This window comes from Pipistrellus kuhlii, unplaced genomic scaffold (assembly GCF_014108245.1).
Source record: "Pipistrellus kuhlii isolate mPipKuh1 unplaced genomic scaffold, mPipKuh1.p scaffold_m20_p_15, whole genome shotgun sequence".
Taxonomy (NCBI): domain Eukaryota; kingdom Metazoa; phylum Chordata; class Mammalia; order Chiroptera; family Vespertilionidae; genus Pipistrellus; species Pipistrellus kuhlii.
In genome coordinates this window covers 33,499,429-33,520,293 of record NW_023425460.1, presented here as the reverse complement: position 1 = coordinate 33,520,293, position 20,865 = coordinate 33,499,429, and the positions used below count along the sequence as shown (strand labels likewise).

General features: G+C 40.9%; 1 protein-coding gene and 1 long non-coding RNA gene across 4 annotated transcripts in view; one reads left to right on the top strand and one right to left on the bottom strand.

The window, feature by feature from the left end:
• The window catches only part of CNNM2 (cyclin and CBS domain divalent metal cation transport mediator 2), a 94,231-nt gene that overhangs the window by 18,060 nt on the left and 55,306 nt on the right, over positions 1-20,865 (bottom strand). The window lies entirely within an intron of this gene.
• LOC118718940 lies at positions 905-19,586 on the top strand. The gene is made up of 3 exons (XR_004987997.1): positions 905-1,208; positions 10,344-10,355; positions 19,576-19,586. It is a non-coding gene; the product is annotated as an uncharacterized LOC118718940 (long non-coding RNA).

Sequence of the window (20,865 nt, the reverse complement as noted above, 5' to 3'; positions counted from 1 at the left end):
AGAGTGTGCAGTTCAACACTTAAAAATGCATTAAATACCCCAAGCAAAAACAGATGGTGAGACATCAAAAGCAAGACCAGGTAAGCCTGAATATCACCTTCTACACACACTGCCCTGCCCCCACATGGCCACTGAGTTCTTAATAGAATTGTCTTCAGTGACGGCAGCTCTTCCTCTGTGACCTTTTGGCAATTGGCACTTTACTTTAGGAGAGCAGTTCCTAAAGCGAGCTCCGGGACCCCTAAGGATGCCCAAGCCCATTTTATAGGCGATCTGCCAAGGCAAATGGTTGGCATTTTGAACCAATGGTGCCTGAGCACAAATCAAGGCAGTGGTGACAAAAATGTACTAGTTCTACGGGGTTCTCTACCACCATGGACAGTAATGGGGGGGGGGGGGGGGCGTTTGCATTTCTCTTAAGAATATCCTTAATAAAGCAGTAAGTGTTTTAATTCCATTAAATCTTGGCCCCAAGGACCTGTCTTTGAATATTCTATGTGACAAAAGGGAAGGGCATGAAACGTGTGTGCTGCCTTCAGAAGTGTGATGGCGTCTTGAGGGAAAGCACTTGCACAATTGGTTCTGGCCACTCTTCACTGAACAGCACTGACTTGAAAGAATGACTGCTAGACAGACCTCGGTGTTTAGCTTATTGGGCAGACACTTTCCTAAAAGTGAACAAAAGGAGCCCATTGCCGAAACCTATTTGGCTCAGTGGATAGAGCATCGGCTTGCGGACTGACAGGTCCAGGTTCGATTCCGGACAAGGGCACATCCCCAGAAGGGGGGGTGCAAGAGGAAGCTGATCGATGTTTCTCTCTCATCGATGTTTCTAACTCTCTATCCCTCTCTCTTTCTTTCTGTAAAAAAAAAAATCAATAAAAAATATATATTTTTAAAAATGAGCCCGTTACATTCAGGAAAACAGCAGCAGCCTTTGCTGCCCAGGACGCCACAGGCAATGCTCACCTTTGCGCCTGGTTATCCGGGCGGCGTCCCCAGCTTTCTGCCCTCTAAAGGCACTCACTCTAGTTTCTGTGTTTTGGAAGCAGGTCCAGCTTAACCTCAGGGAGAAGGGAGAATTAAACTACTTCCTGGAGTGGGCAAGGACCTAAATATATTATCCATAATTCTTCTCCAAGGAAGATTGCAGACCAAAGGATTTTAATCCAACTGCGCCCAAGGTCCACTTATGGGGTTTTGGTGTAGTATCAAGAGAATACCCAGGATTATAAAAAAAGGCTGTAGATGAAAGTAGAGGTGAGGTTTGCAAGTGTGGTTTTGCTGGGGGCAGTGGTGGTGAGGTGGGGTATAGGAGGCTGGACAGGGTGGGGCACACATAAAATGGTTTTCCCTTTCTTTTTCTGCTTCTCTGCCTCTTTTTGGGAGCAGGGGAGAGGGGTAGCCTGGATCAGGGGAGGGGGAGGGGAGTATTCACACTGCTTGCCTAGGAGTAGGCTAGATCCAGAGCTGAGTGCTAAACCTTTTCCAGATACACATCTGTTTGAGCCCAGATTTTCTTCATATACTTCAACTATTCAATAAAAACAGTTGTACTGCACCAACTGAATGCAGAAAAAGTCCAGCTGCTTTCCACTTAGCTAGATAATAAAGATCTACAAAAAAAAAAAAAAAAAAAAAAAAAAAAGGTAAAACAATAACACTTAATACTCTTATTTTGGAAAATAGTGATTTTAAGTTCAGTATTATTTATGTTAACATGAAATGGGTTTGTTATTGTCCATTCAAGTTAATTAAGAATGTTTTCAATTTCTCAGGTTTTCTTTTTGTTTATTGATTTTAGAGAGAGAGGATGGGAGGGAGGGAGAGAGAAACATCAATCTGTTGTTCAACTTATTTATGCATCATTGATTGATTCTTGTATGTGCCCTGACTGGACATCAAACCCACAACCTGGGCTTATAGGATGATGCTAACCCACTGAGCGACCTGGCCAGGACCTCAGGTTGAATATCAACCAACAGGGAAGAACACATGCTCTGAAGTCAAACCGAACCGTCCTGGGTTTGAACTCCAGCACTGCCAGTTAATTAGCCACTACTGGCTGTGTGGTCACAAGCAAACTACGTAACTTTCCTGAGCCTCAGTCTTCTCGCGTCCAAAAGCGGGCTCAGAATCACTGCTGCCCAAGAGACTATAGTGAATTATCATCAGAGATAATGTGGGTAGGGAGAGCAAAGACAGTGCCTGGGATCCCAGAGGTGATCAATATGGAACAACTCCTATTCATTTTTTAATGTTCTTCCTCAAGTCTAAGGCACCATCAACTGATTGTTGGCTTAGTCAGAGGGAAGGAAAAACTCACTACATTATATGTGCACCGTGATTAAAAGATGCACTTCAATATCAAAAAGATCTTTTAAAATATTAAACACATTTTTCACACCAATATTGGTGTTTCCAGTTCAGGGCATGTGAAGCATCTGAAATATATCCTAAATTAAGCCACGTAGACATAGTATAGAAATTCCATGATCAGTTAACACATATATTGTTGTGTGTGTGTGTGTGTGTGTGTGTGTGTGTGTGTGTGTTTGTGTGTGTGTGTGTTTTAATCACAGGAAGGGGCTTTTGGGGGGCTAGGATGGAGGAGCAGTCCCTGAAATAAAGTTTACTTAAAAGTAGGAGTCAATCAGGTTCCCTTGGACACAGCCACCGACACTAAAATGTTCCCTAAGGCCAGGTCTGCTCACGTTCCCAGCAGCGCTCATTCAGAAACTGCCTTGGGCTCTGCAGGTTGGCTGGCCTTTCCTGCTTTGGCTCATACCCCTTGAGAGGCAACCAGGCTTGGAAGCCTAGAAGGTTAGATGGTTAGACAATTAGGCATCCTAACAATTTTCATCCTTAGCGTGCTCACGCTCAAAGAATGAAAATACTTCCAGCAAATGAGACTAGGGGGAAAAAACTTATCAGCAATAGATATAAACACCGCATCAGGGTCAAGTCCATTCCAGTCTAGTAAATTCAGTCTGGTGAGTTTCTCACATCTGCTTTCCCAAGAACCCAAACATAAGCAGTTAAAAATTCTTGGTCAGTGCTGTCTGTCGAAAGTTAAATTCTTTTGCTATTCCCAGCTTGTGATCATTTAAAAGGAATTTTCCAAAGCAAGGTCTAATATTAGACTCAAAATGAAGTTTCCATTCCACTGAGGCGCTATTCTCACCAAAGTAACTACTGCATAATCAGATTGTCTTGGAGCAATTCGTTTAAATGCAGATGGACATACTTGGAATACCAGCTCTATAGCACCAGCGGATCGGACTGGAGAAATGTTTCATGTGAGTCAGGCTTCTTACACGGAAAATTACATTTTCTTAGGGGCTCCCTCTCACACCCCACCTTCAATGCTGAAACTTTTGCATCTGCCCAGAGCCACATTCTTTTAGCTTTTGAATTCCTGGTGAGAAGTCCTGTTTTCTGAACTTTCTTGCTGGTAAGCAGTAAAAAAAAAAAAAAAAAAAAAAAAAGTGACCACCCTCTTCTCTAATCATGCTGTAGGAGGCTAGCAATACAATGCACCTATCACCCGCCACTTAATCATTTGCTGCAGGAGTTCCATCTTCTCATCAATGGAACAATCAACAGGGAGATGTAAGCAAGTTGCCAATACAGAAATTTAAAAACCTGAGTTCCAAAAGCATCATTCTTAACCTGAGCATTGGAGGGATTTGGCAGGATAGAAAGCAGAAAAGCAATTTTGGGGAACTTAACAAAAGACTCAACCAAAAACTAGAAAAGATAATGAACTGGTGGGTTCTTAACTTCCAAAGAGAAGAATGGAAATATAGCAATCAGGACAATATGCAATTATAGGTGCTAAATAACACAAACTTTTAAATATATGTAAATTAAACAAACTTGTTAAACTGTGTATAGAACAAATGAAGCGGGCATTGCTGGCACAATCAGGCTTTGGAGAGAGCCTTCTTGGCCAGCTGTGAGCGCTCCTGAGCATTCCGGTCACCTCACGCTGTCCTAGGAATAGAGGAAGAGAGATCACCGAGAAAATCAAAGCAGGCCTGTGTTCAGAGCACAGGGCTCTATGGATACATTGCCATTCAAATTCAGCATGAAATGATCGCCTAGGCCAGTGGTCAGCAAACTCATTAGTAGTCAACAGAGCCAAATACCAACGGTACAACGATTAAAATTTCTTTGGAGAGCCAAATGTTTTTAACTTAAACTTCTTCTAACACCACTTCTTCAAAATAGACTCGCCCAGGCCGTGGTATTTTGTGGAAGAGCCACACTCCAGGGGCCAAAGAGCCGCATGTGGCTTGCGAGCCAGTTTGCTGACCCTGGGCCTAGACTGATCATTTTTCTAAAACTGCTGTGCTCACGGCAGGGCACTTAAAAAGATGAAGTTAGAAGAACATGTCTTCATTGTCAGATGAACTAAGTGTCTAAAATTATATATACATAGTAGAGATGGGATCAAATTTCTGTCTCGGCCAGCTCCCCAAATCAAAGTTCATTTGCATATCCTCTCTGGATTGGTAAAGCAGCCCAGAATGGCAGCAGATTGGCACATGTGCATCTTTTAACCTTACAGCAGAGGCTCAAATTCTGAATAAAAGACACCATTTGGATGCTCATGGATTAATCCACTGGGTGGGCTGACAAAGCACCTGTAACCGCCTGTGGAAAACATGGACTCATTTGCATCCACACGTTTCATGCCAATGAAGTGAAGTGGAACAGTAAGCGGACTAATAGAAATAGCCAAAGAAGCCAAAACTGGTTTGGCTCAGTGGATAGAGCGTCGGCCTGCAGACTGAAAGGTCCCAGGTTCGATTCTGGTCAAGGGCACGTACCTTGGTTGTGGGCACATCCCCAGTAGGGGTTGTGCAAGAGGCAGCTGATTGATGATTCTCTCTCATCGATGTTTCTAACTCTCTATCCCTCTCTCTTCCTCTCTGTAAAAAAAAAATCAATAAAATAAAAAATAAAATAAAAAAAGAAAGAAATAGCCAAAGAAGAAAGCCAAGAGGGCAGATGAAGAAGAATGGAATTAGGAACGACATGACACAGCTGTAGTCAGAAAGAGCCAATAATGTGAGCACAAGACAAATAAGAGTCCGTGGGGCCGTAAAATGCCCCTCAAACAGCAGGAAGAAAATACACAGGAGATTCCATAATGAGAAATTCAAGCGAAACATTTCGTAGTCACGTGTTGCACAACTGACTGCTGTGTTGCACAACTGCAGGGCGACCAGTAGTGGAGTGCAAGGGTTTACGGACCTCTGGAAGTTGTGTGATGCCCCTCACTCACCAAGGTAGGTCAAACACACTTGACATGTCTTTGTTTCTAAAGTAGTCCCAATTTAGTTAACAAAAAATCTAATGTTTCAATAAGTAGAATCCTCAAGTCCCAAAGAAGGAGTTCAGTTCCTAATCATTAAGTTCCTAAGAGGGAAGTCGTGATAAAAGAAGGAAATGCTCTATGATGAAATGGAATGAAGGGTATATTTCAATGGCCATATTTAAGATCTCCCAAAGAAACCAGTTTGCATATTAGTAGTTAAGGAAGTGGAACACTTTAAATAGAATTAGATATAGTCCAATTTATAAAAAGTAAACAAACATATCAAGTGAGATCCTGTATATAAACACAATTTATAATCCATAAAATACAAACAATTGTGTGTGTGCATGGGGGGGTATATGACATGACAAGCCTGACAAGCTCAGTGAACAAAAGTAACCACACATGCCGAAACCGGTTTGGCTCAGTGGATAGAGCGTCGGCCTGCAGACTGAAGGGTCCCAGGTCCGATTCCAGTCAAGGGCATGTACCTTGGTTGCGGGCATATCCCCAGTAGGGGGTATGCAAGAGGCAGCTGATCTATGACTCTCTCTCATTGATGTTCCTAACTCTCTATCTCTCTCCCTTCCTCTCTGTAAAAAATCAATAAAATATATTTAAAAAAGTAACCACACAGGATGGACTGATCACTAATCCCTAACTAGGAAGGCCATGGTGGAGAGTCCCATCCCAGGCCTACAGCTTCATTAGCAAAGGCTGGTCTTTACTTTAAGTGAGCCCACTGTTCTTCTGCATCTAGGATAATATACCTTTGAGACATCAAAGTAATTTTCTTTTCTAGATCCCTTTGTAGGCACCAGAGCAAGAGACCATGGAACCCATCATTGCTATCTTGTTCTCCACACACCATCTCTAATGCTATCAATGTAATTATTACTTATCCTACAAGGCTTTCCTATAGGCTGGACTTTCTTTCATTCAACTGTAGACACACAAATTCACTCATTCTCTCAAATATTTACAGAATGCCCACTTTTTAACAGGGAACAAGACCAAACACTAGCCCACAAGGAATATTCTAGTGGGGAGACACACATTAAAGTAAACAGACACTAAAAATATGCTAGACTGTGTAAAATGTGCTGTGGAGAATGCACCAGCAGGGGCAGAATTACATTTAATAATAAAGTGACATCTGAGCAAAGATGAAGGACGCAACGGAGCCAAATGAAGCACATAAATTACTGGGTGGGATGTTTCAGACAGAGGAAACAGAAAGAGCAAGGAGGCCAGTGTGGCTGGAACAGAGAGAGCGAGAGGGAACATGGTACAGGTGAGGTATATAGGGTGTGGGGAGGCTGACACGGATGGTGTGCAGATCCTGTAACTGTTACAAAGACTTCAGCTTTTACTCTGGGTGAGAAGTCACTGGAAGAAGGTTCTAAGCAGAAGAGTGATCTGCTCTCTCGCCGCTGTGGGGAGAAAAGGCTTGGCAACTGGTGAAAAGTCGAGGGAAAGGGAAATCAGTTGTTATTCCAGTAAACTAAGTGGGAGAACAGTGGCTTAGACTAGTGGAATAGTGTAGGTGATAGACCTACTGAGATTCTGGATATATATTTAGATAGGGCCAGCCGGTTCTGCAGATGGGCTGAAGGTGGGGCAAAAGATAAAGAGAAGAGTTGGGGCTGGCTATAAGGTTTTTGGCTTGAACAACGGGAAGGACAGTGTTGCCATTTACTGAGGATTGTGGAAGATGCTTGCTTAGAAGGAAAAAGCTCAGTTGCAGATAGGTTAAACGTGGGATGCCAAATAGACACCCTAGTGGAAATGTCAAATAGACACTTACACACCTAAATACAGGATTTGAGAGAATGAGAGAAATGTGGGCTTCAGCCCTTACCGGTTTAGCTCAGTGGATAGAGTGTTGGCCTGCAGACTGAAGGGTTCCAGATTCGATTCTGGCCAAGGGCATGTACCTTGGTTACAGGCACATCCCCAGCAGGTAGTGTGCAGGAAGCAGCTGATCAATGTTTCTAACTCTCTATCCCTTTCCCTTCCTCTCTGTAAAAAAAAAAAAAAAAAAAAAAAAAAAAAAAAATCAATAAAAAATATATTTAAAAAACAAAAAGAAATGCGGGCTACAGATGAAAACTGCCCAAAAATCAATTAAATCTCCTCAGATGTGGGTGTGGTCAAAAGGGTCTAAGCACTGAGCCTGGGCCAATGTCTCCTTCGTTAGGAAGTTGAGATATAACCAGAAAGACGGAGAAGGAACGGCCAATGGGATAAGGAGAGAATGGTGTGCTAGAAGCCAAGGCAAAAACACAAAACAAAAAACCCACAAACAAACAAAACAAAAAACACCAAACTACTTCAAGAAGAAGTTCAAAGTATCAAATGTAGAAAAAAGGTCATGAAAGGAGTCTTGGGTGACAAAAGATGCAAGAAGAGAAAGATTGAGGTGAAGAATTTAAGGGTCATCATTGAAGTGCCATGCCCTAGTCCCTGTCCAGCATGATTTCTGCTACAGCCCTTCCTGCTTCTCACAGGGAGGCACAGCTGGCCTGCTCTGCCAGGCAATCTGAGCCAGGGAGAAAGGCCTGTCATTAGGACAGAGTTTGGCTTGTTCTCTCCAAAGCAACACCTCCCTCTCCGAGTACTGAGCTCTGGAAATGACACATAGATTTCCGATCACCCATGCTTAAAACTAAAATCTTTGTTGCTTCTCTCCCTCAGTGTTTTCTTCCTTTTTAATGAAGAATGAACACACACATACACACGCAGTATGAAGTACACCTGGGGAACCGCCACCCAGGAAGGACTACATAACAATGGACCACAGGGTGAATGAGCAGGAGGTTGGAGGGGCCAGCAACAGGGAATGAGGAACCAAGAGTGGTAAGAGATGTGGTTCAAGGTGAATACAGGTCTACCTGCGGCCTCTCCTCTCCCCAACCCATTCTGTTTGTCGAAAGCAGGTCCTTAAAGGATGGGGAGAGCACATGGTGATCCAGCAACATGTCTCATGGTGACTAAGTGGCAATACAACCTCAGAAGGGAGCAATTCTCCTATTCTTTCTAGCCATATCTGGACTATTGTGCTCAGGTCTGTATTTTATGACACAAACTGAGGAGAGAATGACCAAGACCCTTAGGATGTACAATATAAGGAACAAATAAAGAGGACACAGACATTCAGCTCGAAGAGAAACCTGGACAAGGAGGAAATGATAGTAGCCTTCAAATCTGACATGGAAAGCAATCACTTGGTTCTCAGGCCTCCTCACCCAACAATTTATTACCTGCACACCTGTACTGAACTTACCGCAGGTACATGTCCTCCCTGATTAGATCATGAACTCCTTGGTGACCACTCCCAGCCCCCAAGTCTAGCACAACGCCTAACACTCCAGTCTTGTTCCTAGTCCTAAATACCAAAGGAAAACTTACTAAACCACAACATTCTCATAAGCACTCAGAAGTTCTCATTTCCTATCAACAAGTGAATTAAGGAAAAACTTCTTAAAGGCCATCAGAACCTGACACCCAAATACACCATCCTCTCATCCTTCAGTCTTTATGTGCCTCTCTCATGGTTTCACTGTCCAATCAATCAAATGACTTGATGTTCCCCAATCATAACTTCTAAAGTTTTACTCAACCCCATAGAAGAGGTAGGAAGGAGCTTCTGTGAGCGGTGTGTGTGTGTGTGTGTGTGTGTGTGTGTGTAAAAAACCTCCATACCCAGACCCTTCACTCACCTCCCTAACCCAACCCACTGCCACTGCCACATCTGAGCTGTGGGAGTGCCCACATCTCTACATCCACATTACTCTAACAGTAGGTAGGTCCTGCCCTGACCAGGTGGCTCAGTTGGTTGGAGCGTCATCCCATACATCATCAAGGTTGTGGGTTTGATTCCCGGTCAGGGCACATACCTAGGTAGCAGGCTTGATCCCACAGAGCACACAGAAGGCAGCCAATCGATTCCCCCGCCCCCACTTTCTCTCCCTCTCTCAGATCAATTTTTTAAAAAGTCATTAAAAAAATAGTAAGACAGGTCCTTACTCTATCCATTTCCCTCTCAATTCAACAGATACAAAATAAAAAATAAATAAGCCCTGTATTATAAGCCACACTACACAAACACAAAGCCATTTTCTCACAGTCTGGTAATGCATTCTCACACATGCCTGCAGGTCTTCTAATATAGTGACAGACCTAGTATTATAGCCTGCGAACAATGGCTGCATTTGCTTAAGGAGAAACACTACAATGTAATTCAGGGACCTATCCTCTTACTATTTCTGTACTGTTTAAAGCTAAAATGAAAACAACAAACTTCATCGTGTTTTTTTTTTTAAGTACTTATTTTACCTTACCATCCCCACCAGAGCTAAATGCATTTTTTCCAATTGAATTTTCCCACCATAAAATAGACCAGAAAAATGTGACACAGATCTTAAAATAGTCCTATAAAAACAATACATGAGTATATATATAGAAGCACTTGCTGTATATAGAAGTTACTGGTTTTAAGTGATGATAACAGTTGCTATTCTGGGAGATAAAAGGCCCCTTTTACCAAAAGGTTTACAATTTCCAAAAACTCCAATGGCCAACCAGTAAGTGGCTGCCCCAAGTCTGCCTAAGAGAACAGCTCCTCCACTCCAGGCACGTGGGAGTCAGCTCAGCCATGGACATCCTCTCTCCGTTAGATCCTGTCCGCCAGGAGGTTTACTAGGAGAGGATTTGGACTCATGGTTTCCTAAAAAATTAAGTTTTTTGGTAAGAGTAGCAATTTCTTTATAGATATTTCTTTAGAGGGTAAAACCCTGAATTTATTAATTGTGTAAATCATAATAGCTTTTAGGGAACAGGCCTGCTAGTCACTAGCCCCTCACACTCTGAAAGCTCAGCCTCTAAAGGACTTTATTTTTTTTAGCAGCTGCCTTCCCCCAAGGTGACTGCAAGGTCCTGGGCACAGTGCAGGGAGCCGGGTCTACCAGGCCCAGCTCAATGCTGCACCTGGAGGCAGTCTCTCCTTCTGTCTCAGGCTTGCTTCTACGTATTTGCTATAAATACCTGTTTCTTAACATTTAAAGTGAGTTTGTTTCCACTTTCCCATTCGTTACTGAAGTTTCTTATTCTATATCCCAAAAACAGAAATACCTGAAGGAAAGTATTAATCTGACAATTAATATTTAAAAGAATTATGTTCGTGGCTATCTTTAAAAATGTTATATTACTGCCCTGGCCAGGTAGCTCAGTTGGTTAAAGCGTCGTCCCAATAGGCCAAGGCTGCAGTTTTGATATCCGGTCAGGGCACATGGAAGAATCAACCAATGAATGCATAAATAAGTGGGGGGAAACTTCTCTCTCAAAACATTTTAATGTTGTTATTGACTGGTGGAAATTCACTTTTCCATAAAAAGCTCTCATGCAATAAGATCAGAAATATTACACACAGAGAAAATCCAACCCATGTGGTTCTCAGATTTTGACAGCTGCATCTGTGGAGACTCAGAGAAGGTATGGCTGCCTTCAATGACATCAACATTTACATGTTAGGAATTATATTCAAGTGTGAAGTACATTAAAACTACAGGTACCTGCTTGACTCATGTAGGCACACAAATATTTACTGAGTAAATCCAAAAATTTACCTAAATCTTTTCAACCTGTTTTTATTTTCAATCTATACCATTTTCTGGGCTAAAATTTGCCTCCTCCACATTATTTTTGAATTTATAACCATAACTTCTCTCAGTTATCATTAGAGTGAAGATACTATCTTCTTATAGTATGCCCAATATTTCATCTAAGAATTTAGCCTTGATTTTTACAAAACACTTTTATATTAAGCACTACACTCACCTGTCAGGCATCCTTTCTTCCAGTCCTCAAACACTGATCCCAGCACAGTGCTAGTACATAGAGATGTCCACCTCCTTAAGAAAACATGCTTGTGTGTGTGTGTGTGTGTGTTTAAAAAAACACATGAATTAGAAAATAATTTATATTATGAAAAGATTCTTAGATTTACAAAATGGAACATTTTTAAATTAGAGTTTTTGTTTTGAGATAACTGTACATTCTTAGGCAGTTGTAAGAAGTAACAGAAAGATCTGGTGTACTTTTACCCAGTTTCCCCTACATGGTAGCATCTCTAGCAGATACTGACACTGACGCTGCTGCAGAACCAAACTCCCATCCCCACAAGGATCTCTGACGTTGCCCTTTTAGAGCCACAAATACTTCCTCTGCCCTCCAAAACAGATCACTTTAATAATTTCTCTGGTGAAACGCATGCTTAGTTTTCTGCTGGCAATGGCTCTTAGCTTTAGCTTTTAAGTTTGAAAAGCTCACAAAATGGCAACCAATGGGAAAACACTTTAATCAACAAAAACTTATTCTACATGGAAGACTGAAAACTCAAAAATGGGGTCCAATCCTGGCAAGGCTAGAGAACCAGGCTTCCCGGCTGAGACACCCAGGCAGGTTGTTGCCTGACTGAGTGCTCAGGCAGCACTGTTTTTGGAGAGCAGCAGAGACCACACCGTGACTTAGTAAATGTCTGCAGAGAGACGTCTGAGGCAGTGTAATTTTCCAGGCGGCTCCTCTGGCTTCTCATAATGTGGTGGATTTCTTGTTGTTGGTGTTAATGGAAAAGTATCCTTGGGTGAGGATTTTTTTTTTTTTTTTTTTTTAACAGAGAGAGAGAGTGGAAGGGAGGGGAGAGACACACAGAGAGAAACATAGATGTGAGAGACATATCGATTAATTGTCTGCCACACATGCCCCAGCTGGGGTTAGGGATTGAGTCTGCAACCAAGGTACACGCCTTTGACTGGAATTGAACCTTCGACTCTTCAGTCCACAGAATGTTGCTCTATCCACTGAGCCAAACCAGGCTGTGTGATGGATTTTTGATGGAATTTGGGTAGGTAACAGTCTCCAGTAATTAAACACTAATCTAGGTGCTGCTGTGAAGGGATTTTGCAGGTACAAAGTCCCTAATTGATTAACCTTAAATAAGGATATCTTGGGTGGGACTGACTTATAATCAGCTGGAAGGCCTTTAAAAATGAATTTATTGGGGGACATTGGTTAATAAAATTATATAGGTTTCTAGAATACATCATCTGTGTTCACCATCCCACGTCACGTCTCCTTCCAACTCTGAGGAAGAGACGTTCTACCTGACCATGCAGACCATGTCTTGGGGTTCCAGCCTAATTAGGATCTTCCCTCCTGACAGCCTGCCATAGAGACTTTGGACTTTTAGATTACAATTACATACATAAGCCTGTTCCTTACGATAAATCCCTTAATGAGTGTTGTGTGTGTGTCCGTCCTCTATTGGTTTTGCTTTTGAACAATGACTGACAGACAAAAAGGGACTCAGAAAGCAGATACCACGAGAAAATTAGGGTTAGATTACGTTTTCATTTCCCAAACTCAAGACAATGAATGTCTATGAAGACAAGCTAATGTATGTATACTGTGCCAGAGACCCGCTCAATAAACTTCCTTGTAGGAATAGCAAATAATCGTTTGGAACAAAAAAGAAAAACTAACCTAGACTAAACTGTGGCTGGATTTAAAAGACAAGAAGTCAAATTATTCACTTCAATGCATCCAAGTGTCCTACCCTATTAAAGACAGCCCTGTGGTTCTCCCACCCAGGTCAGGATTCCAGACCAACAAACAGTGGATGGCCTCCTCCCTCCCTCCCCTCCACTACCAGCTTGTTCTCTGTCTTACTTCCTCAGTCCTGCTGTCAGATACCTCAGCCAGAAACCCAGTGAGTCAATTCACAGAAGATTCCAGTTGTTCTGTGACTTGCTTCATGTCCCATCCAAGTGACTTGTGAGAAAATCTTGTGAACCAAAGAGCAGACACTGAAGAGTTTTTTCCATTATTCCTTTCTCCCAGAGTATTTAAAGACTCGAATTTTCCCATCTTTTGGAGAAATATTTTCTTATAAATAGTGAGGCATGCCGGGCATCTCCACTTCATCTTTTTTAGTGGTCTGTAACACTCACTGTACACCCCTTGGAATGTTTTCCTAGTAAACGATCAGCAATGGAAAACATAGCTAAGACAAAAGATGGCTGAGATGATGGGAACCTTCTCATCTTTCCCAAGAGACAGGTAGTTCTTCTATAGAACTGTGGGGTTTATTTTAGAACCGATGAGTCTATTTTTGTCTTTCCTTTAGACTTGTAGCCTTTGTAAGGATGGAAGACTGACTATACTGATGAGGTAATAGTCCAACAGATTAGTAACAGCCCAACATATCCAGTAATAGATTTTAAACAGAGAGGTATACTTCTGCTGTTATGATTAAAGATCAGTCTTTTCATTTTATAATTTTCTCTTCTATTCCTTCCTCATGTCTTAGTTTTTGGACCAACAATCATTTAGAACTTTGTTTTGCAATCCAAAGCTCTTAATTTCAACTAGACTAATTTCTTGGATGATTTCTACAACACAAGTAGACAGGCTGGTGGTTACACAAAATCACACATAAAAACACAGTCCTATTATGAGAGCCACAGTGAACAGTCATTACTGAAGTCTAGGTCAGCGTTTTTCAACCGCTGTTCCACGGCATACTAGTGTGCCGCGAGATGTTGCCTGGTGTGCCATAGGTGCAGACAAGACAAGAATTTTATAATTTTTCACTATTTTGTTTACTTAATATTTCATAATAAAGTAATTATAAAATACTTTCTTTGTGTTTATTTGATTCCTATTCAAGAGAATTACTTTATATATAGTCAATATAGGCACAGAGTTAAATTTTTTAACATTTTCTAATGGTGGTGTGCCTCGTGATTTTTTTCATGAAACAAGTGTGCCTTTGCCCAAAAAAGGTTGAAAAACACTGGTCTAGGTGATGTGATCAAACCACACCATACATTTGCTTTAGGAGAAGGCATTTTTATTTTTGTAACTCTCACCTGGGAATATATTTTTTTTAATTTTTTGAGGGGGGTGGAGGGAGAGAGAGAAACATCCAATGGCTGCCTCCCATTCACGTCATAACCAGGGAATCAAACCCGCCACCTTTTGGTGTCTGAGCAGATGCTCCAACCAACTGAGCCACCTGGCCAGGGCAGGAGCAGGCATTTTAAGAAGGGTGAGGTCATCAGTTCCTTTTAAACTAGCTTAAAGGAGAAACTAAGGGCTGGTTTGTTAAAAGAAACCAACTCGAATCTCCTCTTTTCACGAAGTCCTTCCTAATGACTTCAAGTTGGAATGAGCATGCAGAAATGTTGATATATATTATGATAAAGTTAACAATAATATATTATTACATAATATATTATTATATAATTAATAATCATGTGATATGAGGAAAAAGGGCTATCAAAATTATTAAAAGTCACTGAGTCCTAGAGCTGGAGAGAAAATTTAAAGTTATCTAGTTCAAATTCTTATCCAATATATTAATCACACCTTTAATTTTTCTGCAAACAAGAAACTTAAAAAAAATTAATTTGAGGTTTCGCTCATTGTCCCAAGATAAGAGTCCTAGCACTTTACTCGTCTATTTCCTGTCCTAGAAACAGAAGAGTCAATACTCCATTATCATTGTAGAGGAGAAAAGATGCAGTCGGATAATTTTACAAAGCAAACATCCTCTATAACAAATTCCTTCACAATTCCTCCTCACCTTCCCATTATCAACATCCCCCCTCACCCCCCACACACCAGTATCTCTGAAAAAATGTGTAGGAAATAAAAGGCAAGTTTTTCTATTTCTATGAGGGGGAAAAAAATCACCACCTAAATGTCCACCAATAGACAGACGCTGGTTAAATGAGTTCTAGTACAGCCACACAATGGTAGCATACAATGGTATACTGAGTTGCGTTTAAGAAGAATCAAAGATCTCACAGTCTTTTGAAAAATTTCCATATTTTCATAAATATCACCCAAATATAGTAAGAAAAATACCAGAATAATAAACATAATATGATCACATTTGTGTAATTGTATACACAAACATTTCGGGAGAAATTAACAGTAGTATGTTGGCTGCAGTTTACAGTATAAGTCTGTGTCTTACAGAGTAATTCTATTTGTGTGCTTCTCATCAAAAAGGAAAAAAGAATGAAGATTTATAATTGTATAAATCTTATAAGTGAAGATTTATAACTGTATGTAATCTTCACCAGAGAGTGTTTACTTTGACTAGAAATGAATGGGTAGAATCTCTGTTAACATTAGACGCCTCCCTCTTAAGCGCCATCGCAAAACCCTCCAAGCCCCGTGGCTCCCTCCTTCCACCACCGCAGTGACCCATCCACACCAGCTGGGACTGGGTTCTGCCCTGCGATCAGTGCAAGCAGACGGCCAGCCACGGCAGCTCCATGTGCTTCTCACTTCTGCCTGGAGACTGCTCCCCAAACCACTCTGTAGTTATGGGTATGCAATCCAGAAATGGGGATATGTTAGGAACTAGTGTGCCCAGTGGACAGTCTGAGAGCGCCTGGGAAGGCTCCGGGAAAGGCCCTGGGTCAGATAGAACGCCTGTGGCCCTCAGCTGGCGCTATTTCCAATGTGCTCTCACCTCCTGGCATTTCTTTCCCCCCTTCCCATTTCACTTCCCTTTGTCCTCAACTCCTGCTGCCTGGAGTCCCATTCCAAATACACTTCTTTACACAGTCTGTCTGTCTGTCTGTCTGTATCAGGCTGCCCTTCAGGCTAAGATAAAATTCGATGAGTGTAAAGTGTTTCTGCCTATCAGTTTCTGGCTTTGTACATTTCACCCTCCTCCATTTCCATGATTCCAGTGCCAGATATGTTTCTATCTCAACATGCGGCTGATCCTGCACTTTTGTGCCACAGTCCTGAGTAAGCTGGCACAGTGGGCATTTCTCAACAGCATTACCTCACTGGATGGCCAGCAATAACTCTCCATTGAAGCGACTGCAAACCCAAATTAAATGTATCCCCAGCTCACTTACCACAGCTGATTCCCAAAAATCACCTGGGATCACTTCACCTCACCAGACACAATGGTGAGAGTAATTTGAAGTGGCAAGAGAGCAATTTTGACCAATTGTATAAAACATCTGGATTTTGCAATTTTAAAAAAACATAACCATGTAGACACATTTGTGAGGGCCCTTGCCAAGGCCCATGCATGTGGAGCACTTAAGCTTAAACTTCATTAGCTTTATGGTAAGTCTGTTTTTCACTACGTACTAATCAAGTAACTATAACATAAGCAGGCATTAACACATAGAATGGAAACTCTCAAATCTGTATACCAGAACCATCCCTAGCCCAATATTTTTTCCTAAACTTTAGATTCAAAAATATCCCAATTGTCTACTTGGTCCTCTTTACTGTCCCACCAGCATCTCCAGATCAACACATCCCAAACTGTATCATCTTCTTTACCAAACCTGCCCCTCCACTCTGCTCCTCTTGCTGCCTAATGGCACCAGTACATCAAGTGTGAAGGTCAGAGTCAACTTAGATTCCTCCTTTCCTCTAGGTTCACCCTGCTTTGACAAACTGGTTCCAAATCACTGTGTTAAGTTTTAAATTTAAGACTACCTCCTAAATGTCTATTGAATCTCTCCCATGTTCTCCATCTCCATGACCAGCTCACCTTAGATACATGTCTCCGTTATTTCTCTTCTGAACTGCAACAACATTCTCCTTCTAACTCTGGCAATTTCTTCAAAGACATCTCACAGATGCCATAGTAATCTTTCTATGAAGCAAATCTGAACACGTTAGTCCTACTTGAAATTTTTTCATGGCTTTCGATTACCTACGATAGTCTAAATGCCTCGGTATGGCCTGCAATGCCCATCGTGACATGATCTGAAGCTCCTTCTCCAGCTTCATCTCCCGTGTCTGCCCATTTCGTGCCATACCATTTGCCATTCTCCAATCTAGATACACCATTTCTTGGTTCCCTCTGTCAAGAACACTTCCTCCCCTTGGCTCCTTTACTCTTATTCTTCCTCAAAGATGCAATTCAAGTATCCTCTTATCCTAATGGCCTCATCTATGCCAGCTGCGCTTGGAAGTCCCATAGAGCCTTCACTAGCTCCATCGGAGCATGTTATTCTGTATTATCATGTGTTCTCTCCTCTACTATACTGTGAGGTTCTTGAAGGCAAGAGTTCTCTTTCATATCTAAAACCTAAAGCAGGCACAGTGCCTGGTATAGAATACTCTCAATAAGTGCTGAATAAATAGCTCAAATTAATCATAAGAAAATAGGAAGGAGGATGAAGTTTAGGAAAAATGATATTATCTCTGCAAGCTCTTATCACAAGACATTGTTTTTCTTCCTGGGACACAATGCAATAAATGAAGCCAATCAGCAACTGCCGGTCATCTGTAATTTTAGCAACCGTTTCCCAGACGAGTGGCCAATTGTTACCTAAGCTAAGGCCTCGTACATAAAAGACTCTAATTTCTTATTTAATTTAATTGTACTGATTTTATTATTTTTACTCCTATTGGCACCAAATTCTAGAAAGGTTACAATAGAGTTTGTCTCCAGATGAAGCCAGCTTGAAAAACAAGTAGAAATCAAACTGTGCTCCTTCCTGTTGAGCTTGAGAATATCTTTAAAGAATTTTCATTGTCTTCTTAAATATACAACATGAATTCAGCCTGAAAACTGAGACTCAGATATTTAAATACGATAGCTTGTCAAGTAAAAAAAAAAAAAAAAAAATTCATTTAGCTTACTGAATGAGTGAATGTTTAAAAAAATGCAACATTCTTTTGCTTATTACATAAACATAGGTTTAGAAGTATAGCTGCCCCTCAGTAAAAATAACATGTCTTAAGGTTTCTGGGAGAAGGTACTTCAACTGTCTACTGGTTCCTGACATTACATTCAGAAGATCTAGGTCATCCTTGGTCACTGATCCCTCACCAAAGTCACAATTTTTAGCATTCAAATATGTGTGATGGGACCCTAGAGCATACTGTCAGGGCTTAAGGGCTTAAACTAAAAGTAGGTGGGTTTGGATCTTTTGGATCTGCTACATATTAGCTGTGTGACCGAGAACAAGTCATTTACCCTCTCTGGCCTCTCACTTTAATCATCTGTAAAACAGAGGTAAGTCCTAAGGTTACTATTTAAAAAATGAATGGTCTGGCTGGCATGGCTCAGTGGTTAAACATTGACCTATGAACAGGAGGTCATGGTTCCAGTCCCAGTCAGGGCACATGCCTGGGGTTTCAGGACTGATCCCCAGTAGAGGGTGTGCAGGAGACAGCCGATCAATGATTTTTTGTCATCATTGATGTTTCTATCTCTCTTTCCATTCCCCTTCCTCTCAGAAATCAATAAAATAAAAATAAAAAATGAATGAAAAAATGTGGAATTTAACAAAGTGCTTAGCATATACTAACCAATAAATGATAATGATTATCTTATTGATGAAGTTTGTCCTGGTTCTGGAAGTTAAAAATAATCTCAACTGTACACGTATAATACCTTTTAATATCTATAGAAACAGGATCTTGAGATCATTAGGATTATTCAGCTATAAGTAGCTTCTTTCAGAATATAGGTTATAGACTTCTATCAAAGAGCATAATTTTTATCACGGAGCATTCAATCCTATGTAGACTTGTTTTCTTTTAAGTTCTTCAGTATAGCAACTCTACAAATTGTTCACTCTCTCAAAACCAAAATTTTGCGGCTAGGTGGATCAAATGGATTATGGAGGTTGTCCTCCCTCCCCTCTCACCTCTAGAAGTAGTTGCTCCCGCTTACTGGATGAGGCAGTGGGGAGGGCGGCCCATGAAGGAAGCTTGTACAGCCACTGCCTTTGTCATATTTCCTCTGTGAAGAAACAGAAGACTTCAGTTCCTGGGATTGATTAAGCTCTAGAATAGAGAACTAAGGATCTATTTTGTATTTTCCTAGGACTCTCTTCTCTCTTTTGTGATAAGTGTCATTGCAGAAAAACTTACATTTTTGCATTTTTGTCAGGAAAGTGGGAAGATAATAAACACAGGTAGCTTGCAATGCACAATAAATTGAAGGAAGATGGCACAAAGCAGAGAAAGACTCAAAGACTAGGAGAATGGGAAGAAAAACCAATGAAAGAATAAGTTATATGCAATGATCATACAAACCCTGACGTTTGCAAAGATATTGTGAAGATTATAAGATCAGAATTCACTTGAGGTCAATATGGTCTCCTCTGGTGCTGGTCATGGATTCATTCAACAGATATTTTCACTGGGCACTCACTGTATGCTAAGTACTGTACTAAACACTAAAGATTACAACAAAAACATAAAAATAAGACTAGTCTTTACTGTCAAGGAACTGGGAGTCAAGTGGGGAAGACAAGGCAAGTAAATTGCAATAAGATGACCTTTTAAGTGACCTCCATGTACCAACATGCTGGTTCACCACACACTCCACTCTCCCTGTAAAACAATGACTGAGGCCCCCAACACACTAAATGCCTTAGGCAAGTAGGCTGCTCTCTAGTCCTCTGCGTACTCCCATAGAAGAAGTAGAAGGTTTACTAACAATTGGTTGTTTTTGTTCCCTAACCTTTTCCTAATATCGTTACTTGATGCTGCAATTATGTAATTTAAATATTATAGAAACTGATGAGACTAAAGAGTTGTTGTTTCTGTGGAAACTGATGAATTCTCTGGAAAGAATCCGTAAAAGCAAGTTGCTTAAGAAAAACTGATGCTGAATTAGCAGTGGGCAAAAGAATTACGAAGGAAAAATACAGGAAGATGCCTCACTAGTATTGCTTCAAAATGCTTTATATTGCTTATTCCATTTAAAAAGAAAACTTAATTCAGAGAAGATTTAGAAGAGCTAGAGAAGATATATTTTGAGTGTGATTCACACACCACTATAGGAAACACCAACCTGCAAATCTACACTCAGAGAAAATATCTTGGCCCTATATCAGAAGAATGCCAATATCACTTTGCAACGCCTCTTGAGATAAATTGATTCAGGCAAAGAACCTTAATGGCTGCTGAAACCATTAGGGGAAAGGTTGATCGCATCAAGGACATTCACATGGTGCCAAAGTACCACTCCACAGATTACTGTGAAAATACACGAGAGGGGAAACACATACTTACAATAGGGACAATCGGCAGTCACCATCTTAACCAAGTTATCAAATTTAACATCATTAATGGTGGACAACCAGCAACGTGAGTATGTACTCTGAAGTATATCTCATCCTCTATAAAGTATTCTTGCCAAAAAATGTTGAATCAAGAATTTGAATCTAATTTTCAGTGTATAGGAAATATAGGAGATAGAGAAATTGAAATGACATAATGAGATCACTGCCTCGATTTAACTGACTACAATTCTAGCTATTAAGTCATGTGTTAATGTGATAAATGACAGGAGCAAAGATAAAAGGACCAATAAAAATAAGACCTCGGAATTTATACAGGGAAAAAAAATGTTATTTCTTACAATGATTTTTACTTTATGAGTTTCTCAAGATCCAAACTGTACTAATTTTGTCATGATTGGATAGTAACATTTGATCAAAATCTAGACCCCAGATCTAGAATTACAG